This window comes from Ursus americanus, chromosome 5 (assembly GCF_024610735.1).
Source record: "Ursus americanus isolate L20-20 chromosome 5, mUrsAme1.1.p, whole genome shotgun sequence".
Lineage (NCBI taxonomy): Eukaryota > Metazoa > Chordata > Mammalia > Carnivora > Ursidae > Ursus > Ursus americanus.
Window position 1 is genome coordinate 16966347 of NC_142131.1, and position 25094 is coordinate 16991440.

Sequence of the window (25094 nt, forward strand, 5' to 3'; positions counted from 1 at the left end):
GCAAATGTTGTGGTTACTGCCTTTTATGCATAGGATTAATATCAAATGACACAAGAATTATGGAGTAGGGCTTTAGATGGAAAATAGGTCAAGTCAATGCAATAAATATCCTGTCAGAATTTTGATCCAGATTTACAAATACTTCACCAGATTGCTGATAAGCCTGTAGCCCCGCATGTAAATATTTGAACAGTATGAAAAATGCATCTGAGTGAAACAACACTACCATGCCCTAAATAGGTTGAACTACTGAAATGTCATTAACCAGGCAGAAGGGAGACTTTTCTGGAATGTGTGGTGGATAGACCAAAAACACTGCCAAAAGTGGTTTCCTAAATTGTCAGGAAATCAAAATCTCAAAATGAGTAAGTCTAGTAGTCGCTTACACAAATTCTAAGAGCTAGAAGAAACAGGCTTACCAACTTTGTATAGATTTCCCATTCTTGGATCTAGAAGTGTTGGAGTCTTCTGAAAATACCAAGGGAAAAAAAAAAGGCCACTCATAAAAATATCCTTAAAGTTACCATATCCATAGAGTGGTGTCCCCTCAAAGATATATTCTGGACATGGGAATAGATGTGATTTTTTTTTTTTTTTTTTTTTTTTTAGGCATGTGTGAGCCAGCCCCCTGGACCTTAGGGACTGCACATAGGCATAAGCTTGGTGGGCAAACATTTTCTCCATCTCTCCATTTCACATAAAATTAGAGAATAATTTGCTCTTGAAGTCCAACATATGATTCCCTAGATTAGTGTACTAGTTTCAACAGTCATTAAAGCTTGCATCAGACCTGTCACATTTCCCTTGTACCATGGTACCTAATTTATGGTCTTGATTTTTCCCCCCTATCTTTTTGGCCAAATATGACACTAAAGACGGCAAGTAAAACATTTGTTTAAAAAGAGAAAACAGTAGTAGTAAGTGTTCTATTTTTTCTCCTCTGGTTCTAGCAGCAATTATACCAAATTTCTAGTATATTTGTTGCTAATTGATGAAATAATAATGGGCATTCTTTTCTATTAAGAAGCAAGTTCAATTATTGATCCCACCATCTGTAAAAAGGCCATATTCTATCACTTTCCAAGTGCGTGATTTATTTTTAACTAAGAATGAAAAAACTTTGAACATGGGAGAGGGTGAGCTTGTTGTGCTTAAATTTTCATAAATTGGCAACTTTTGGCACAGATGCCAAAGAGAGAACAAGAATAAATGTCTCAAGCCTTGGTCGTTAGGGTCTGATCATAAGCGTTGTGGTGTAGAATTCATGGATTATTCATGTGTAATTACAGATAGCTATTGTGCTCCTTTAAATCATCCCTATGGCCCATTATGGCCCATAACAACTGAAATAGCAATTGTCATAGTAAGGTTTGGGCTCTGTCACAGAGTGTGGACTCTAATCAATAATGATGAATGGTAAAATTTTACATCAAGCAGTCCAAAGTCTGGTTGGCCCCCTCCATAAATCTGTGCAAACACTAAGCAGAGCAGCTGCAGGGTCTGGAAATTTAAAAGCCCACACTAGCCTTACCCCCTGCACGCATTTACCTCTGTAAAAGTTAAAAAAAAAAAAAAAAATGGGAGGAGGAGGGAGAAAAGGAAATGCTCGATATATCAATTCTAAGAATTCACATGCTGTTAAAAGATTTTTCTCTCTATTTAAATGGGAGTGAACCCTAGGTTGTTTTCAAGGTCAATTTCAGGTGAAAGGGGGGTCATCTAAAGGTCACTTCAGCTCCCATGCAGGTCAATAACACCTCTTCACTTCCACAGCAGACAAGCGCTCACACCCAATCAATCCACCAGCGCTGCTGCTGCACCCAGCGTAATGAACAGTGAATAAATGTAGCCTATCATCACAAAACATGCTTTTTAAGTACCTTTCCTTTTCATGTAAAACCTCTCGCTGTCAAATTCTACATTCACTCATCCAGCAGTGAGTAGCAAAAGTGAGAAATCAGACTCTCATTGGGGTTGGTAAAAGGTCACAGCTGACAGACACGGAGGTTAAACTGCCGAGTTAAAATACTGTTCATTACCCACTGCAGCTTTTTGCTAACTACACTTCTTTGTGTTATAGTCAAGCGGTACATCAATATGCCCCTCCTCTTAATTTATTAGCAATTGTTGAATTGTGTGGGGTAGGGGCTAGAAGAGAAATTGACGTCTTCTATGTCGCGTACGTACGTCTGTACCTATATAGACATACGGATTTTGCTTTTGCTTTTTGAATACTTCTAATTCCTTATCTATTTTAATACTCAGTACTCTGTGCAGCCTTGTGTCTATTTGAGATGCACCCTAATTGTTAGGGAAACATGATTCCTAGGATCGTAAGAGACTGGGTAATCTGAATTCCAAAGGCCCGGGGTCCGTTGTTTGGAGACTGTATTCAGATATTTTTTTTCTTAAACGAATTGTGTATGAGACGTTTTGATTTTTTTCAATGAAAACAAACCCCGATTAAATATATAGGACCTTATAATTTCCACCAAAACGTGCAAAAAATGTGTGTTAAATGTACACAGGGTTTCAAAATTCATTTTCTTAAAAATTCGAAGGTAGTCTTCTGCTGACAAGGTTAGCACCTCTCAAACACATTGTCAGTCTAGAATATAACGTGTTATTTTTTCAGAGAAGTGTGTAATACCTGCATTTTTCCCCCTCATTCTGATGTAGTCAAAGGAGCCTTTAAAAGCGGTGAGTAATCGCTGGAGTTGAAGTGGAAACAGTACCTTTTCTGAATTCAGTTGACTAAATGAAATGGGTTGGTGCGAAATCTGAATGGATTAGAACAGTTTTCCAAAAATGAAATTTCACTCTTTGATTAATTAATACGTAGGTGGAATTCTCTTTATTGAGACACAGAGGCTTTGTATTTAAAGATACCAATACGAAAACAAGTTGTAGAGTGTTCCAATGCAAAATCACAAATCATGAATAAAATAAAGGTTTATTTACATGCTCTCTACAACAATAATTTGACTCAACAAAATTACCATTATCTATTTACATCTTTAAAAAAATGCATTCTGAGATTTATTCTAGAAAAATATATCTTTTCCCCCCTCCTGTATGCCTTCTCTCTCAGTGGGACTGAAAATAAAATGTTATGACTTAAATCGCAAGAGGCTAACATCATTTTTAGCAACAAGGGCTGCATAATTTCAAGACTATGAGTGAGTGGCTGACTTTAACTAAAATGTTTCAGTTCTCTGCGTATATAGGTACATAAATAATTCAGAATTAATCCCTGCAGAGGGGACAATGGGAATCGTAAATTATCTATGTGCTGTCCTCAACATTAGAGGCAATGAACCTATAGTAACAAACTATGAGTGTTACTCATTACATACATTTCACAGACACCTTAACCTTTTGAATATTAATTTCCCTCTGCAGCTTGTAGCTAGGCAGTATCATTTTTTTAATTTTCCTTCCCACTCCTCTTGCCTTCATCTTGCTCTCTCACGAAATCTCCCAAACCGTAGTTAAGCCACAGCTACTGAGTGGATGTATTGCAATACATTGGTTTGTTAGAGAAAGGGTGATTTAAAAAAACAAATTTTTTTAAGCTGAATATTATTCTGTAAAAACCCCTTGTTACCACATGTAGCCTTTCTGGAGAATGTAAGGTGAGGTGTATCGTCAGGCTGTTTTTGTAAAGATAAATGGGGTTGCAAATCTGGGCCAGTCTGTCTCCACTGTGGCTGGCAGTGTCCTTCGAATTTCATAAATATGTATTCCACTTTTTTTTTTTTTTAGCTAAAAAGATACTGCAGAATTGTCATAATTTTCATCTAAAGGTGAAAATAAAGTTAGAAAAAGAGGTATGATATCTCCTAATTATAAAATTTATTAAATTATAAAAGTTAACTTAGGAAGTTTATTTTTTTAAAAAGACTTAGATATAACAATGCGTATTCTCACTTTTGTCTCTAAACTAAACTTCCAGTTAAAAATACCCCATTAGCTTTGGAACTCTTATTTTGGATAACATAGAGATTAAAGAAAGATGTCTTTCTAGTCTAATTCATTATGCCCCATTCCTGTTTACCGGATAAAATAAATTAAAATGTTTATCATATATTCTTATGAGAAATAAAATTTTTAAAATAAATACAAATATTTATAAGGATATATGTAAATATAGGCACACTCGCATAGAGGTATTATACCTGTATGCATGTAAATTGATGTAAACGGTATTATAAGTAAGTGTCTGCATTTAACTGAACCATACACCATAGGAAGGGGGCCAACCGACATGGCTGGAGGGAAGTTCAACAAAATTGTTTGTGCACCAAGCTTTTCCGAGATTTCCACTTGTCCCTCCTCAGCATAGTTGCATGGCTTGGTCCCCCATCTCTCTGAGGTCTTTCATTACCTCTCTATACCTTCCATCAGTGCCTAATTTAAAATTACAAACCACCGATATCCACGATCTCTCTCAGTTTTCTTTCCTTCCTTCACCTCTGAAACTCTTGTAGCTCTGACGTAATAGATAGCGTGCTCTTTTACAGACTTACTGTCCAGATTGGAAACATGTTAGGGTCGGAAGTTTTGTGGATTTTGTTCACTGCAGTATCCTGAGTGCCTGAGAACTAGTAGGAGCTCAAAAAAGATGCTAAAGAAATGAAACATGGTCGTAAACTTGAGGTGTGAAGAACCACTTGAGAATCACTCTAGTCCCAGTACGGGCGGCTGATGGGGCCAATCGTGATATGAATCTAAGGCAAACTGGCTTCTCTCGGTGGCATCCCCGGCACCTTGCGCAGAACCTTACCTTTGGGCATCCATTGCTTTTGGACTCTCCCTGCAACTGCTTTTATTGACATTAAACTTGCTCTCACTAAAAGTCTGTTATCATTCATTGACATGTTAATTTGCTCCACAAAATGCATTTGCATTTTAAGCCTTGTATTATACGGTTAAAGGCTTTGTTTTCCATGAAGCAAACAAAAATTGCCTCTACAAACAGTAGAGGCAATTAAGTTAGATGTAGTACCTTTTCTTTTTCTTTTGGTTTAATGGACTCTTGATTTTAGATCTTCAGTCCATGTTATATAAATTTCCATTCCTCTCACCTATATATAAAGACAATCCTGCCTACGTTTCATTTAAATTTACCGGAAATAGCCTTAGTACTGTGGCTGGGGTGTGGCCGGCCTGTGCTCGCTCACTCATCTGTGCACACATGCACACTTTTCATGGGAGGCAGGTAACTAATTCTTTGCATTTTAATTCCTTTGTAACAAATTGTATTTTCTTTTTAAAAAGCAGACATTTTTTTCCCTCTAAGGTCCAAAGAGTTCTTTGAATTTATTGAATATCTGGATTTAGAGTTTACTTTGGAGATGGTATTTGTAGTTGTGAACTTGATCTGAAAAACTCAGGCCATCCGCCCCCAGTTTTACCCCAGGAGAGTGCCGGCTGCTTTTGTAGGGCTGCGTCATAAATTTTATCCTATCATTTTGCCATCAATGATATTGCTGTAAAATAATGATTAGGAAATCACAGTTCATAAAAATAACACATGGACTCTTTTGTAACTCAACTTTTATGAACAAACCACAGTTGAAGATATAAGGTCTGATTAAACCGTTATTCACCATATTTATGTGGGATTCTGAAAGCAAGGACCCAACACATAAGTAAATCACAGCTTTTTTTTTTCTTCCTGTAACAGGTTGTATGTTGTTTGAATATATCTTTTGAGACATACCCTTTTTCGTAACCCAATCCTTTGTGCGTTGAACAGAAGTGCTCATCATTTATGAAGAATGACAGTGTTGTAGCGGGAATGAATCTCAGTACTTAATTATAGTTGCGTAAGAAGCATAACATTTTAATTTTCTGTAACTGAACTTAGGTTCTACTTCAGGTCTAAATTTGGAAGATAATATTAGACATTCTGGGTGTTCTTTATCCATTCCTGTGGGTAGAAACGTGCACTTCCGGGGGTTGTGCAGTAGCGAGGCTTTGGGGTGATGATGGGTATCTTGCTCACCACCATTGCTATCACCTGCACTGGCATCTTTTACCTAAAGAATTTGGCTTTTGGACCAAGCACATCCCTCCTGTATTATTCCCTTCTGAACCTACATGGCATCTCTTTCTCTCCGAGCTCCTTTAATGATCTCATTCACGCATAGGACACTGCAATTTGTTTGCCTCTCTCTGGGGCCACAGGAAACTTGTCGTTTTCCCTCTGACTTACTGGATCATGTTTTGCGTCCAGACCATATGGCTAGACACCCCACTGAGCCATCTTTATTCTGCCTCTCCTGACATCCATGCCGGTTGAGAGGCTAACGCTAGGCTGATAGAGCTTTTCTGACCACTACATTACACATGAACAGTAAGCACCGACCCTCTTTGTCCTTTGGTTTTCCCAGACTCATTTGAACATAGTTCACCCATAGTTCTCCCTGTTTTCCTCTTCTCTTATGAATCCGTTTAGGAGTAGGGCAGTGGATCCTGATTGTAAAACAGAACTTTAGGGTGGAATTACTTAGAGTACTTGTAAATATCCTTCATGGTGCCATCAAAATTTTTAGAAAAGACTATCATAGAATAGGTCTGTTTATGTATCCCAGTTAAAGTGCATTATTATTGACAATTCGTTACCCCATGATGGGATATGTGGTTTTGGGACACTTACTTCAGTTTGGAGCAGTGGAGAACGGAGCACATTCTCTTTCTGTAGGAAATAATGAGAGCAGGGGGAAAAGCAGACTTCTCTGTGACTTATCTTGGCATACTCTTGAGGAGTACAGAGTAGGGGTAGTTGATTTTAACGTCAGAAAACCAACTCAGAAGGGTTCCGAGTTGTAACTTGATGAGGAGCCAGGTATCCTTAGTGGAAAATAGGTTAGTCTTGTGGAAAATAGTTTCCTTAATTCCTTGTTTTCGTCAAGCCGCCATTTCTAATGGTAGCCAGACTATGATTTAGCAGGCAGATATGCTCTTTGGAAACATGAATATTTACATTCTCAGAATTTCAGCCTCATTCTGCAGGGAAAGAAAGGAATCAGTGAACACATGTCCTAATTATTCATTTTTATCATTTTTACTCCCCAGACCCAAAATATATGAATATAGTGCTGGAGGGCCATTTTAGTATTTACCTTTAAAAGTTAAGAGCAAAAAAGAGGATACAGAGTTTTTTTTCTGTTTGGTGAACTTCTGTAAGCAAAAGATTCAGTTATATGGTTGAAACATCTTCGTAGTGAGTTCAAACTGAGCGATCCTAGTCAACCAGTTTAGTCTTGCAAGTGGACCTGAAGGAGGGAAAAACTGCAATGTCTTTTTCAAAATTAAAGTTGGGGTGTGTAGTCATATCAAATTATTAAATTTGTGTTCACATTTAAATCAATTCCATTTGAAAAGGATAACCAGGGTAGTTTAGAATCTAAAATAAGCTTATGTTGCCAAAGACCTCTTCCTGTGTGTGGTGTAGAATGAATACACCAAGCTTCTAGAAATTTTTTAGTACTTGGTACACAGTAAATGTGAAATAAATGCTTGCCGAATCATTTTAGGAAACCATCTCTCCTTATACCCGTAACTGCCCGCAAATTATTTCTCCCTGAAGGATCTTAGGCCAGTCTCTAAGGACATACCATCCTTAGCAATATACTTTATTGGTTTAAAACATGATAATGTAATATAGTAAAATTATGGGATAATCTACAAATAGCTGGCAGAGAATTAACATACTAGCTATACATAACTTTCTTGAAAGTTACAGGAATAGATACAAGAAAATGTGTAACGAGACCATGAAGCTGCTACGCATCTGAAGATGAAGGTGGTGTCACAGAGATGAAACAAATTTTTAAAAATGCAGAGTCTGGTGACATCAAACGACGTGTTTGCTTATTTCTTAATTTTGGGGTTCCCCATTTTTACTGTTCCCATTTAGAGGCTACACAATGGCTACCCTCAACTACTTAAAACTTAAATGTTCATCCTGTGACAATAAATATCTGAAGTATGCTGTTGTAGGGAAATGTAAATATAAATCAGCATACTAAATTAGCAAAATAATAGTTTGGATCGTTAATTGTAGCCATGAAAAATCTACCCATTGATCAAAGTACCCTTTTCTTTGCTTATGTAATTGTTAAAGTAAAACTCTACTCCAATGAAGAGTATTTTGCAATGCAGATGCAAAGCAAATCTAGATGATATTTTCTTCAACATATCAATGCTTTTTTAATATAACATAATGTTATTACTTATAACATTATATGTTTTGTGATGATGCTACATAGAAACTTCTTAGTGCAATTAATGAAAATATACATTCTTTCAAAAATCCACTTTTTAAAAAAACCAAACTAATCTTAAACAATTTTACAGTTGTGACATACAATCTTTAGGGTATTTCTAGAAGTGATGTTATACTTAACACCCAACTTTGCCTTTCTCCACTCTTCAATTTATAATCTTGTGTTCTACCATGATCAAACAGTGTCCCCAGTGCTTGTGCTTCTCTGAGATGGTATGTCTGGGAATGACCTTATAATACTATCAGAAATATGCTGCCAACCTTGATAATAGTGGGTAGAGAAAGGTCCAGGACTTTATCGTAGGGATTAGGAAAACTATCAAAAAAATGTTAAAATTTAGAGGCTCTGTAGTTCAACTCTTCTAAAAACATATACAGAGTCACATATGTGACTCCAAGAAAATTAACTACCAGAGGTCAAGTCTATATTATATATATGACAGTACAATTCATTGAATGATTCCTATGTAAGAAGTTCTCTATGCGTTGTATATGCCTCAAGGTACTCAGAACCCAGAAGTTTCTCTGAAAATTTAAGACCAAAGATCTACCAATGTTGGTATTACAGGATATCCACATTGTAATTTTTTTTAGTGCCTGATTTTTGAAGAGCACCACAAGTGCTTTTGAATTCTTTCTTAAAGCTCATGAATAAACTGAATGATTGAAAAATATCTTAAAAGTTGGTGAGTCAACTAGAGAGAACCTGGTAAAGAATGTTCATCTATTCAACATTTTCCATAACAAGCCTTGATCAAAAAATTGAAAAAGTAGCAAACACAATATCTGTTTAGGTAATTCTTCAGAGTATCATTCAGTAGATAGAAGAAACCAATGCCAATTTACTGAATAATAAAGGACCCAAGATTAGCTGAAATTTCCTTTAGAAATTTAGATTATAACAAATCCTTCAGGCTTAAATTAAGAGCCAGTAACTGTCCATTTCCATCATGGATTTAGACTACATGTTCCTTTATAGCAGACATTTTATCTTCTTAATGGTTACATCACTGACATCCAGGATACAGACATTCAATTCATATCAACTGAATTGATGAATGACTAAATGAGTGAATGATTGAAAAAAGCAGTTGAAATACTTTTTCAGTTTGTCATCAAGTTATAAGTACTTTACAGTTTTGCCTAGCAAAGCACATTCTATTATAGAACATAATGGGAGAATAGAATGGGCAAAGATATAATAAATGCAATATTTGTAAGAGGTTCTCATTCAAAATAAATCTTTGCCTCAGAGGCAAATACGAGTCAAATTGGTTTTATCTTTACACAATGGTGTAATTCAGATGTTGACTCTCAAATGTTTCATTTATTAAGGGGGCATATATTCTTTTTATTTTTCTTAATCTTTCCATTTATATTGAAATTAAATAGTACCTTTTTATTCAGAAATTATTATTATAAGTGAATAGAAAACTATCATGTGGCTATCGTAGTAAGAGTGAAAAAATCTATGCTTGATTATTTTTTTGTAGTTATGTTAAATGAATTGTGTTAAAATAAATCAAGTAAGCCCACTTGACTAGGACTTAAAGATTACATGATTTTTATTTTTAGAGGAAAAACCTCTCATAAACCACAGTCCAATTATTCAATTTTGCTTACTAATTATGGAAACTACTCATTTCTTGGCCTCAAGCAGTAGATGATACATCTCTGAAGGGTGACACAAAATCTGTCACCATCTATGGCTCATTTTATTCAATGTAAATATTTTTGGGAAACAAAAATAAATAGTTTAGAAATTCCTGCGTTCAATGTGGCTGATATATGCATCATTTCTGATAAGTGAGCCTTGGTTCATATCCTCCTTTAGATAAGGTTGTGGGTTATGCTTTTTTTCCTCTGGGACAGTGAAAAACACAGAAAGACATCAGTTGGAACAAAATTATAAACATGTTTTCTCATAATAAAAGCTGGTGTTTAAGCTATCAATAAAATTAGAATTAAATTGGGCCAATTTGAGAAATTTGAGAAATTGTATGTATTTCTTTCCTATATGTGGCACAAAAGGAATACTGCTGAGTAGCAAGTTGAAAGAAAGCTCCTTCCATGCTTTCTCAAATGTCCTCTGAAGCAGCTAAAGATATAGAACTGAATTAAGCTCTTCAAAAAATGTATTTTAAATGGTTTAGGATTATAGAGGATTGATGAGATGGTATGTATGGAATTTTCTCCATGCATTCATGGGATCCTGTACTAAATATAACTGTTAAAATTTCAAACGAGTTTCATAGCAATCATCACTTATAGGATATGGAGCTCACAAATACCGTTATTGGATGGGAGATAAAGATTTTAGGAAATGTTTCTACTTTAACTTAAATATTAATCTAGAAAAGCTGGCCCTCATATATATTTATGGAACAGTTATTCTTGGCATTTTTAATTCTTCCAGCAGTCCTCACTGAATTGTCTTAAGAGCTTTATGAGAAGTTAGGAGCTTACTAACTTAGCTCATAAAACATATTGGTGTATTCCAAAGACAATCGATTACTTATCATGAAAATCATATTTTTCACTTTTTATTTAACTATGTAGACTACTTAACAGGTATGAATTTAAAAGAAACTGATGATAGTGATTCCCTATTTATTATTACTGGTGGATAATATTAGAAACAATTTAAAATAAATAAATGCCTAGAATTTTTATCACCCTTCATCTATTACTTAAAACAAAACATTATTTTTAACTCTTGAGGAACCTTCATACTGTTTTACAGAGTGGCTGCACCAGTTTGCATTCCCACCAACAGTACAGGAGGGTTCCCCTTTCTCTACATTCTCACTAACACCTGTTTTTTCTTGTGTTGATTTTAGCCACTTTGACATGTGTGAAGTGATAGCTCATTGTAGTTTTGATTTGTGTTTCCCTGATGATCAGTCATGTTGAGCATGTTTTCAAGCCCATTTTTTAATTGCATTACTTGGTTTTTGGGTGATGAGTTGAGGAAGTTCTTTATATATTTTGGATATTAACCCTTTAACAGATATGTCGTTTGCAAATACCTTCTCCCATTCGATAGATTGTCTTTTAGTTCTCTTGACTGTTTCCTACGATGTGCAGAAGTGTTGTGTTTTTGTTTTGGTTTGTTTGTTTGTTTTGATGAAGTCTCAATAGTTTATTTTTACTTTTGTTTCTGTTGCCTCAGGACACATATCTAGTAAGATGTTGCTCTGGCCAATGTCAAAGAGGCTACTGCCTGTGTTTTCTTCTAGGATTTTTACGGTTTCAGAAACGTCTCACAGTGAGGTGTTTGATTCGTTCTGAATATTATACTATGTTAACTAACTGGAATTTAAAGAAAAACTTTTTAAAAGCCCATTATTTTGTGAAATCACAGACGGCACTAAAATTGAGAATCACGTTTAACTTGAAACAAAAAATCATTTAAAGATAGAAATTGAGATAAAATTAATAATATTTAAGTAATGAGGAGTCAGAAACAAATTCCTGACTGGGCATTTTTAAAAGCAGAAGAACCATCTATTTCTTTCTTTCTTTCTTTCTTTTTTTTTTTTTTTTTGAAGTTTAGATATTACTGAATTAAGAGAGGACATGGATAAATACCAGTCTAATAATTGTGTTGCCTTGTAATGATGCATTGTGCAATGTAACAGCAGAAGAGATTCAAGAGCTAGATCCCATGTTTTGTAGAGTATACACTACAATCACTTATATAACGATAAGCATCAAAATGACTAAACAAATCTTAAATAAAGGGGTATGTGTGTGTGAATTAAATCACTTAGCATGATTCTGCCTACTACACGTTAGTTGAATTGTATGTTCAGTGTTTTAACATTAGGGAATATTTTAGACTGTTTTAAGTCAATAAATCTGATAGAACATCAGTTAGATTTTTAGTTAAAATTTCTTTTGTTATTTCCTTCTACTTTATATTTCACATAAAACAAAACTTACTGAGCTGGGGGCGGTGCCAAAGTAGAAAGATCATACTATTAATATCAACTGGATCATAAAATAAATGGGTATACATGGGTACGTCTCAGTCTTGTTGTTTTTGTGCCCTGACTTCGTGTCATCTGTAGCATCTCTTACTACTTAACATATTCTCTCTCCTTTCACTAGCTTGTGTACTCCCTGGGAAGAAGAACTTCATCTTGTGTGTTCGTTTCTGGATCCTCAGAAACTGGTAGGTAGTAGGATTTGAATAACTATTTGTGGAATGAAATAATTGACATAAAAATTTATATAGATGCATTTATGCAAACAACTACACTCTTACGTAAGTAGAAAAGATAGTGACATATATTCCTTCCAGTGTTTGCCATAATACTTCTCCCTTATGTTTCCTCTTGTTAGTTTATACTTATTAGTACATGTGGATGATTTCATAGATTTTTTTTCAAAGAAACCATAGATACTATTCTCAGGAGATACACAGAACATGGAATTTATAACTAGCTATTTAAAGACTAGAGTAGGGGACAAGAAAAGATACCCCAAACTAAAAAGAATTTATTTTCTTTTCAATAGAATTTTAGTTGGCTGGTAATAATTATGCACAAAATTAGACTTATCTCTAGGGTATGTGTTTCCTGCATGTGGTGGTTCTATAAAAAGCAGCAGGATAACTTTCTTTTCAAAATACAGCCAAGGATTACCTTTAGTCTAGGTATGCCAATGGAGAATAAAATAATTCTTTAGATTTGAAGAGAAAAGAGAAATGCTTAAAGAGATAGGCAGGTTTGGGATACTAGGTGATTAAGCTTACTCTGATTTAAATACTTGTAATATGCAAAAAAAGACTTCCATAATTTTAGCTCACTAACTGTGTCCCTGATATTTATCACTCATTTATAAATAACCAAAGACTACATACTCATAAATATCTTCCTAATAGATTAATTTCTTACACTTTTTGGTATGATCATATATTATTTGCTAGCATTTCGGATGCCATTATATAATCTTGTCTGAATTTTGGTAATAGATAATGATGCCATTAGATAATCTTGTCTGAACTTTGATAATAGGTAATGAAACCTTGTAAATTTAGTTTATGGCTGAGACTAAAATCACGTATTCTGATTTCACTTCATTTAATAATTAAAAAAAAAAAAACCTTTTGCACCTTAGAAAATACAGGCTCCTTAATAATTCCTTAAGAATTTCTTCCACAAAATAGATAACTTAGCTAACAGTATGTGTGTAATAATGATTATATTGTATGAGAAGTTTCAGTTTCTTAAAATTGTGCTGCAGATAAAGAACATGGAAAGTACCCCCAAAATGTAACAGTCTTCTAAAACATAGTTTCAATTAAGGTTCTATGAAAAAAGACATCAGACTATTTTTCACTAAGTTCACCTAATTCTTTATACCGAATTAATCAGATATTTTTATGTCATGAAATATTTCCAAAATTATACACTGGAGGTAATGATAATACTGGAGGTAGACCTAGAATTCTGTGTTTTATAATGAAGTTAAGCATTAAAAAATTGAAGTGGAAATTATTAGCTCTTTACTTCAATTGTCTGAGCATCTAGACTAAAAGTGACATTTTTACCATAGTTATTTTGACAAATAACTCAATTCGTTTATTCATTTTGAACATAATTCTTATATAAGCAAATTTATAAAACTTTTTGTAGCCGTATTTCAAATGTAATTTATTGGAGAGAGATGCCATTTTAGAATAGATTTCCTCATGTTGCATCCATTTTATTTATAATTTTTAAAGCCCTCACATGGTTAACATACTTGTTCTAGATTTTTTTTTCTTGCCCTTTATAAGTGAACTGGAGATGTATGGGACTTAAGCAGCCACCCCTTTTGTCAACACACATATTCTAGCTTAAGATACCTATATGATTTCTTTAATTCACTGCTTATTATTATTATTTGTTTAGATACTGTTTTAATCAACTTTAGAATCCATATTCCATACATAACTACTTGGGCATCAATTTCAACCTTTACAACTATTAGCAGAAATACATGTCTTTGAAAACTTTGGAAGCAATAAAGTGATGGAGGCATTCTGTGTTGATTTTTCAGTATTTGACACAAATTTAGCTAACTGATATTTTAATTAAAAAAAAAAAGCTAGAGTAGAAAGTTATTCACCAGGAGGTAAGTGAAGACTACCAGGAATCAGCTAATAACTTGTTCTTACATTAGACTGAACCTAGGTCAGAAAGGTAAGCATCTAGCTATTATACAGCCAACTTTATATCATTCAAGTCAAGCTTGAAAAAGCAGGTTTCAGATGTTGACTTTTGCTTTCCCCTGATATATGTGATCTTTGGAGGAGAAAAGGACAGCTTTAGGCTCTTGGTGCTGGCATTTTCATGTCTTTCTCAATACCGCAACCATGCTGTGTCCTTTGGAGATGTTCTTTTACTGGACTGCTCCCCAATGAAACTGGGTCTTGAAGTGTCAATGGTATCAAGAGAGATCATAGGATACCCCTCTAAATCTGCCTCTGGTTGATGTCAGTCCTGCTAGCCCTGTGGATTCTGGTCATAGCTGCCAACTTTCTCTTTGAAACTTCTTCCTTTTCATTATGTTTAGGTGCCTCTCAAGTCACCGAGCTTTGGTCCAGACTCAAAATCAAATTTCTTTTTTCTCGTCTCTCCCTGACTGATCTCAGAGATATTACAAAGCACATTAAATCTCCAAAGAGAGACAGCACTTAAAAGTGCTATTTCACTTTTGTGTTAACTCACAAAAGTCAGTATCTCTGACTGATCACCTATGAAAGAACCCTTAAAAAGAACAGTATCACATTAAAAAAAATTTAAAGCATTTTAAACTGCTCTTTGGGGTCTATCTTCTTTTAGACACTTCAACCTGATATAATGGGGGGGTGTCGGTGGGTGGAAACTTGGTCTAAAAAATAATGATTAGCAAATTTAGGAAATTCTTTAAGTTTGGCTGGATACTTTTTGCTTTGTCAGAACTGTCAGTGTGTATATTTCACTCTTGATTTGACCAGTTCCAATTACTTTATAAGAGTTTCTATTTTTGAAAAGCTGGTTTCTTTTGTTTTTTCCCTTGGATAGAAGAAGTCATGATAATACTAGAAGTAGACACAGAATTCTGTGTTTTCATAAATAAAAAATTAGGAGTATTAATTTAGAAAAGTTATGCCATCTTTAAAAATGTTAGGAAAACCAAACATTACATGATGGCGGGGTTTTATGGAAGAGAGGGAGTCAGGTTAATCAGCTTGGCCAGCACACGGAAATGAGCCAATATTTGTAATTATGAACTTCGCTCTCAGAGCAGAGGATATTACTTGAACATATTTACCAAGAAGCTTGAACATCTTGCCAAGTAGATAGTACAAAGCTCAGAAAAATCAAGCTGGTTCAACCTTTCCAAAATAGTTTTTATATAATGCTTATGTTGTAAAAGTGGAATCTATGTAGCTTTAAGTAGATCTTATCGCACAGCATGAAACACCAAGCAAAGGTATGTGGTTAACAATCGTTTTTATTATGTCAGGGAAAAACTGAATAATTCTCAGTCTCACATACCAGTAAGAATTATCCATTTATATGTGGAATCTAAAACAAAAACAAACAAACACCTCAAAGAAAAAGAGATCACATTTGCCGCTACCAGAAGCAGGGGTGGAAGGAGGAGGAAGTGGAAGAAAGTTGTCAAAAGGTACAAATTTCCACCTATAATGAGATAAATTAGTACTAGGGATGGAATGAGCAACACGACGACTACAGTTACCACTGTGTGTGATATACGTGAAAGTTGGTAAGAGAGTAAATCTTAGGAGTTTTCATTACAAGGACAGCATTTTTCTTTTCTCCCCCCATTTCTTGTATCTACATGAGATGATGGATGTTAACTTACTGTGTTAATCATTTCACAGTATATGTAAGTCAAATGTTTATGCTATACCCCTGAAACTCATACAGTAATGAATGTCAATTATATCTCAATAAACCTGGGAACAATTTTGCTGAGCTAAATTAGATAGAAGTGTGCTTCACATTACTTTTCTCTGCACTTTGCTGTAGTCTGAGGATGCTACGGTAGACACGAGGAGTGACTCTCCAAATTAAATGTTAGATGAATCCTTCATCTACCCAGTGAATGATATTAGAAGCTTTCCGAAGAGTGCAACTATCTTATACTTTCTTGGGCTTATTTTTTTATTTCAGAAACCCATCAGTTATTATGCCTACATAAACACATTTGATACCCCATACTAAGGACATTCAGATCAAAATGCTTGGAATGTGAGAAAATGTTTGTTTTTGTAAATGAATAGTAGGAAATCAGATGTTTGACTTGTGTTGTCACATGGGATCCATGAGCATATATGTGAAACTACATATCTAGTGTTTAGACATTATAGGTGCTCAGTAAATATGTGTTGAATGCTTGAGTCAGAAAAAAGAATCATCAAGGGCTGGGAAGTCACATATAGATTTGATTTCCATAAAGTATTTCTTAGGACTTAAATTTCCCAAACTAGACATGAGAATTGTAGGAATACTTATTTAACTTTTCCAAATGGTGTGTGCATGTGTGCGTGTGTATGTGTGATCTTCATTTTCTGGTCTTTGTGAACTAGACATAGTAAGAGGAGGAAATCTAGAAAACACATTTTGAAGTAACTGGTAGAGTTAAAGTGAAAAATCACTGCAAAGTATTACTGCCTCTGAACTAAAATTTTAAGATCATCTTCCACGTGGTAAAAGCAAACTATACTACAAAATGTTCTTTCCCCAATAATTTTTTATTACTGGCATCAAATTGATATTTCTTTTTGTAATTGATATTTCTTTTTGTTCCCCCTGGGTTTTAAGCAAGGGCTAGAACTCTATATCTTAAACCTTGCGGCAAAATGCATATAGGTCTTTATATCCTACAGAGTAACTTTTAAACTTTTTATACTTTTGGATTGAAAAGATACTATATGTGAATATAAGAACACTTTTAGAGCTTACTAAGTTCTTATACATTTATATAGTGTGAGGGTTTAGTTTATAATTCAATTTGCTCCAAGTCAGAGCAGTTGACATTTTGATTTCAATTTTCACATATTGAAGTGTTGTTACAAATTCCACTTTCTAGCTTGTTCATTTGCGTTGACTTTTTTTAGATGAACAAGAGTGCACATCATTAAAACGTTTTCCACATTTTGAGATAAGGTAAATTCAAGATCAAACTTAAATCTATATTCTTAATTTTTTTAAAATATCTATTTGACAGAGAGCATAATGAAGCACGAACATTAGTATATCATGTTATAGACCAATTACAATATTGGTGCCCACTAAATAAATGGTTAATATCCATGACCAAATAATTTATAAGGCTTATAAATGCAAAAAAGAAGTTTATCTAGTATGCTATTTAAAACTTATGGATGGGGACGCCTGGATGGCTCAGTCAGTTAAATGTCGTATTTTTGATTTCTGTTCAGATCATGATCTCAGGGTCATGAGATTGAGTCCCATGTCAGGCTCCGTGCACAGCGTGGAGTCGACTTGAGATTCTCTTTCTCCCTCTCCCTCTGCCCCTCCCCCTGCTCTCTCTCTAAAATAAATAAAAATCTTAAAAAAAAAAAAACCCAAAAGCCAAAAAACTTATGGAGCTCACCTGTATGATGACCATAATGTCAGAAGATATAACCTAAAGGTATATAATTCCTAACTGGCAGACTGTTTGCTAAGTCTTCAATTTGAAAGATACATAAAATAAAATGTATTCCTATAGTATTGTCCTCTTGGTTATTCTAAAAGGGAATATACTTACATCCTATCTAAGACAGCCTTCTTAAATATTTTACATTAACTGTGTATTTTAAGTTTTGAAAAAGTAATAGTTACTGTTTTCAGATACATTGAACGAATGTGAGCTGATGTTTCTAGGAAAATAACTGTTTTCACTAAAATTAGCATGGTAATAGCTAATATTTTTTGAGCAATTATTACATGTCAGATACTACCGTATGCATAGACAAGTATAAACTTATTTAATACAACAGTTCTGTGTAGTAAATACCATCACGAGATCATTTTGAACATAAGGGAACTGGATATAAAGTTGTAGAGAAAATTCCCAAGGTTCCATAGCTCCCATAGTTTGGATTCAAAACCAATGCCCTTAATCAATGATCTATCTTACCTATAAAATATTTGCAGGATTTCTCCCCTCTATCCTGATCTCTATATCCTTTAGTTTGTGTTTCTTTTCCAGAGAATGGATATTGAGATGAAAGTGAAAATATTATTTTATCATTTGAGATTCCTATTATTTTTCCTTTACAAGGTACGGGAGAATGACAAACTGATTTCATAATTTGTTTTGTTATTTTTTATGGTTTATTTCATTTCATCGAGATTTTCGATCCTATGTTGACATAGCTGAACTTAAATGGAGGCAAGCATGCCCTGGAGAGGAGAGGAAGGTTGGTTTTACACACTTCATGACTGTGTCTATTTGTTCCCTAAGAAGTTGGTGTAAAGAAACAAAAGCCCCCAAATCTTAAGATATCTCTTAAAAAACATTACATGATATTCTAGTTTGAGAAGCAATGTTAAAATATATGAAATATTGGGGTCATCAAATTAATTATTGCTTATACTCTTAATATTCATCATCACAAGAGAACAGTGTATTACACCCTACATGATCAAGAGGGAAAAAGCATTATTTCATTATTTCAGTTTAGAAAGCTACAAAGGAAGAAGTTGGGCTTGATGAGAACTCAAGATGAACATCAGCTCTGGAGGGGAAAAGTGCTGAAATAAACAGAAGTTTTTATCAGGTAGTGCATTAAGTTTTATGCAATAAACTAATTAACTAAAAAAAAAAAGCAATTTACACAGATGCCCCGTCAAACACTACAGGGGAAGCACAGATGGGACACTATCAAGTAGCATAATGCTCTAGTACTCATTTATAAAATCTGCATAATTCTTCCAAACATCTGAAGCCCTGTAAAGAAACACATGCTAAATTTAAAAAAATATATATTGCTCTAAATTCAAACACTCTTTTACATACTGCAATATATTTGAGTGGGTGAAGTGCTATTTGTGGGTAGTATTTGCCTCGCATTCAGTAAAGTTTGGAGATGGAAACAAATGTACACATACAGGGGATTCCCTTGAATAAGCAATATATCTGCCCAATATTGCGACGTACACGGTATTTTCAGTGTAAAGCTCTGCCTAATGGAATCAATATAGGAGATCTTGAGTCGTTGAACCATTCACTTGTTCGAAGATAGGTGTAAAATTCGGGAAACTTTATCTACACTGGAGGAGAGATTTATTTTCTCCTTTTAAATTATTTTGTTTTTCAGGCTTCAAAAGCTCATTTTATTTAATTCATACTGATGTTGCTTGTGTTATAATGTTTTTTGGACTGACATTCAAAGCCAAAGCACCTAAATTTAATAATCACTGCTAAGTGCACCCATGCATTTTCCTCTAATGACATTAGTGGGCAAATTTATATTGTTTTGCTTTATGCTTATCTTTTAAGGATGTAGTTTTGAAGATGACTCTAGTGCCCTAAGCGGTGTGTGGAACAAACATTAACTAAATGCCTGACTCTTCTTTCTCTGACTTATGCCTTATCTTTTCTGCAGAGGTTCTCGATAGTCCTTTACGATTTTATTTTTTTGCTTTTTTGTTTTCTTAATGTTGTAAGCCAACACATCAAATGCGAGAAGTGAAGTTTGGGCTAAAGGTTGGGGGCAGGGCGTAAAAAGCCTCCACGAGCCTTGCTTTATTTTTCCCCCAATCTCTCTGCTACCTCTATTATAAAGCTTACAATATGCAATCTCATTGCCTTTGACCTTATTGGTCTCTCTTTCGCCTGGGCAGTAATAATTAATACAGAGCCATTGAGAGATGCGAATATATTCTCCGTTGCATTCTTGAACATGCTAAATAATTTAAAACGCACAGAAGACTCTCTAATGCTTGGCGGGGGAGGTAAAACCATACCCATTTGGAAGGGGCAGGGGGTTGGGGGGTCTTTGCTTTTTTGTTTCTATTGAATGCTTTTCGGCCGTACAGCTGGAAAGGGCATTCCTATAGGACTTTAAAGGCAAAGTAGAAAAATGACATAAAAGCCTTGCTTGGGTTTGATTGATGCACTCTCATATTTGAAGTTCACTCAGAGCTTTGTGCTGGAAGGCCTGGGTCACTCTATCCAGCACTCTAATGAGACTGTGTGTGAACACTTCCAGCTTTGTAGGCCTTGCTTTAATCAGAGATTGGAAAACACTCCTGACTGATAGGCTCCGGAATCAGATCTAAACAGAAAATAACATGCTCGATTTGGCCTCTGAAGGTGGGTTGAGCAAATCTTTGTGATGTATTGGAGCATTTGCTGAGTGCAAGTGCACGTGGGGCGGGTCCTATTTCTGTCGGCAAATACAAATTTTTCACTCAGCAGGCGTAATCAGAGCTAACTCGAGAGGAGAAATAACAAAAACTCAACAGCCCTTAGCAACTCAGCATGGCATAGAGGGATTTAAGACTTTAGCATTTTATCTCCATCAGTATGAAAATGTATGAGGAAATCTGAACTTTGAAAGTACAAATAAACACATTTAACACATTGCGAGCCACTGGTACCACTGGGGTCTTTAGCTGGGCACTCTGAATTCTTCTTCTTCTTCTTTTTTTTTTTTTTCATCGATTGTTTATCAGTTTCACCTACGATTTTCAAATTTCACGAAGCTTATGTCCTAACTGGCACCACTTAACCAACTGAGTTCATTTCGATGAGCAAAAAATACTGTAGTCGTACTTCCTAAGGAGTTCCTAGTACTTAGTGGTATTCTGAAGTTTCAGATTTTTGTGCTGATGACAAAAGACGGTGTCGTTCACCGATGAGCAAAAATTATCCCCATGCTCCGTGAGAAATACTAGAAACCTCCAACAGTCACCATTCAAAGCACCCGAGTCAGAGGCGCTGTGGGAACTCAGTTATAGAACTTTCTTACAAACGTTAAAAAATAATGCAATCGTGCAAATAACCATGAAGCATACATGCCCAGGGCCTCGTTGACACAACTTTGATATAAGTTTTCCTTGTTTTGTGATTTTCTTATCTTTACTAATGTCATTTCTTGGAAGCAGTGAAATGTCGCAACTTCTGATATCAGTGTTCAATATTGAACCTCACGTCCCTTTGTCATCATGTCTGATATGTGAGATCCTTCTTAGAGCACTGTATGACCACTGTATACCATGTTGCCCGAGCATCTATGGTGCCTAAGTCCTATTAGTAAGGTAGTCATGTATTGTATTACCCAAAGTTAGACACTTTTAGAATGAAAGAGCACTGTTATTAATAAGGCCAAGAGAGCAGATATATCATAGATCGTACTGGGAAACCAGGACATACGGTGTCCTACCCACAGGAAACTTTCTACCCACAGGAAACGTCCTACCTCTAGGAAACTTTCTGAAAGTGATGTTGAAGCCTTATTAATAACCTTAGAAGGATCATTTTTCCATAATGAAAATTTTACTTATCACTTTTCACATACTTAGTAGTCTTGAGTCAACTTTGTTTCCAGCAGCGCTCTAAAGATCCTTGGCTCGCATTTTATAGATTCCTTGGCAATTAAAATTTTAGATGTAATCTTGTTTGAAAAGCCTAAGGAAATGTTAACAAGTGGCAAACACATGCTGCACTTTTTTTTAAAAAATATTTTATTTATTTATTCGACAGATAGAGACAGCCAGCGAGAGAGGGAACACAAGCAGGGGGAGTGGGAAAGGAAGAAGCAGGCTCATAGTGGAGGAGCCTGATGCGGGACTCGATCCCATAACGCCGGGATCACGCCCTGAGCCGAAGGCAGACGCTTAACCGCTGTGCCACCCAGGCGCCCCTGCACTTTTTTTTTTTAAATTAATATTCAGCCTGACTTCCGGAAGGACCAGAGTGATATGAGTAGTTAAAGGGATACTACTTTTTCTCTGATTTGGGGGCACTGGAAATAGCATCTTCATCATAAAAGTGGGCATTAGACATCCAGGTGAAGAGTGAGAAACTAACAGAATTCTGTAGTCCATATCCTAACTTACATTCTAACCTCATTGTACCTTATTCCTCAATCCTGGGGATGTTTATTATGAACCCAAAGAAACGGCAGATCAAAGGATTCTGCCCGCATAAAGGAGCCAGGGACATACTGCTGTCAAAATTGTAAATTCTGGGATCAAGTATTGTAAGTGAATCTCTGCTTTGACTATTGCCTAGATATTCTCACTTACTCGCTGGGTCTGTTTTTCAGGATGCAAGTGAATTCTTTGGCTTAAACTAAATTGTGTTAGCGCACTCTCTCTCTCTCCTCTCTGCAACAGTGTTTAAAAATAATAAACCTGAAATGAGGGAATCTTGCAACCCATCTAATCTCTTTGGATTTTATATTGCACAATTTGCATAAATGTTTGCATGTATATCATAAAATAGTTTGTTGAATGAGTAAATAAATAGAACTACAGTAAAAGGTTAATGCAGATATTTCTATATATACTTAAATGAATAATTATACAAACACAAGTTTGTGAATATTTTAATATTTCTTCCTAAAGTGCTTTTTTGTTCAAATTACCTTTTATATTAAAAATGAAAAAAGATTATAAGTTATTAAGAATACTCTCTGCAGTTCACCGGTTGGCAAGTATTTATAATTCTCTGTATGCTACTGTTGTTCTTATTTTGGGGCTTTTATGTAATTTTATGTAAAATATATGTAATTTCTTTTAACTTGGAAAGAGTTAGTAAAACCAAAATGGTTACAAAAGAATCATGCTCTCACTAAAATGAGAAAAACGGATTACATGTTAAAATATCATGGGGTTTAAGATTTTAGAGCGTATATAGATGGATAGACTTATTTATGCCATGTGCTTCTTTATGGTAAAATTTCAGTATATTTGGAGTCGTTGTCAGGCGGCTCATATAATTACTTTAAATGTTTCATGCAATAATCTGTATGATTATTACTTGGTAATATTTTATAATATTGTTTATATCCTTAACTGTTCCTGTTCTCTTTTGTACCACATCCAGTCTAAGACTCATCTCTGTCCACTCCACCTTCTAAATAGCTCTCAGAGCTGCTTCTATCTGTGTGTTAACTAACTGCAAATGTTATCAGTAAGCCTTCCAGTCAACAGTAGACTATGAGTAGTCTAGTAATAGTAGTAGACTGAACGTCTGTCACTGACTTAGTTCAGACCATAGTCTCCTACATGAACTGTTCGGCTCTAATTTTGTCACTTTTCAATCCATTCTCCACATTGTGAAGATAAGCTTTCTCAAACGCAAATTTTTGATCATTCCCCTGCTTACAACTCTTTGAAAGCCCTCCACTACTTGCAGATAAAGCTGAACGAACTCCTGGGGGCCTGGGTAGCGCAGTCCTTAGGCTTATGCCTTCGGCTCAGGGCGTGATCCCGGTGTTCTAGGATCGAGCCCCACATCGGGCTCTTCCGCTGGGCGCCTGCTTCTTCCTCTCCCACTCCCCCTGCTTGTGTTCCCTCTCTCGCTGGCTGTCTATCTCTGTCAAACAAATAAAGAAATAAAATCTTAAAAAAAAAATAAAGCTGAACTCCTAAGTTAACTAACAACTTCCTCTCTCTCAAGGTCTTTGCTAACCTACTGCTCACACCATTCCGCCTTCCCTTCAGTGCATGCTCCCGCTCATTTTCATTTTCCCAAATATTCTTTCTTTTTAACCCTTCCCCTTTTTCTTCTACAATAATTTAATTCTTTCCATCATTCAGGCCTGTTTTGCCCCACACCCTGAAAACCTTCCATGATTTTTAAGCCTGGGTGAGGTGTTCCTCCTACCTGTGCCAATAGTAACCTCCACTTGCTTCATAATTCTTGTCCATTTATTTATCCGAGCTCCTGCTGTACTGTAAGTTTCATAACGTTCTTCACCTTTCTTTTCTTATTCACAATGAGAAACCAGATGTAAACGTAGTATCTGGTACATAGTAGGGTTCAGTGTTTTTTTACTTAAAGAAATAACCACTTCGATGAAAACAAGTTGATATTAAGGACATTTCCATTTCCATCTTGTTCATCACATTTCCTGACACAGTTTTATGTAGTGATCTGACTTCAGTTACATGAAGCAATTTACAAACAAATTCATCATTTGATTTTGAATGTTAAGCCATCCATTCTTGTTATTCTTCTCCTTTATAAATATATTCTCACCTCTCTCTCACTTTCTCTGTCTCTGTCTCTGGTCCTGGTTATGTTTCAAAGTCAAATACATCATCTGTAGGTCACAGAACAAACAGTAGGCCTTTTCCATGAAACGTTCCAAATGAATTCCAAAATCTTTGAAGGAAGAATGCTGACATGGATTCTCAGTCTCTTTTGGTAGCCACTACCAGAGACATTTGCATTAATGCGTAGTTCTATGTAAAGAAAAAAACATACTTTCTGTAAGTTTATTGCTACCTCACTGTCAAGTAAATGTACACTCACTTAGCTATTAATTTTCTATTAAACCATTTTTAAGATCAGGCAGCATACTTTATCTTCTCCCTCTCATACTTCTGGGTCTGAGTCTTATTTTATGTGTCTGAATGATGTTTAAGGATGGGTAAATTAATTAAATGTATTAAATACACTTAACTAATGAATCGCTTGGATTATAATATTTTCCTATCTGCAAGAATGACACAATAAAGTTTATGAGAGGAACATATTTAATATGTAATAAATGATACTAATAAAATAAAGTATCCCAGATTTCTTCCTTTTTATTCTAATTATTTTC

General features: G+C 35.1%; 1 long non-coding RNA gene across 1 annotated transcript in view; it reads left to right on the forward strand.

Annotated features, from left to right (window-relative positions):
* LOC148110044 (uncharacterized) overlaps positions 1–25094 on the forward strand; it is a 64945-nt gene that overhangs the window by 13913 nt on the left and 25938 nt on the right. Inside the window, exon 2 of the long non-coding RNA XR_015724317.1 lies at positions 12410–12473. This is a non-coding gene — a long non-coding RNA (uncharacterized LOC148110044). The remainder of the gene's footprint in view (positions 1–12409; positions 12474–25094) is intronic.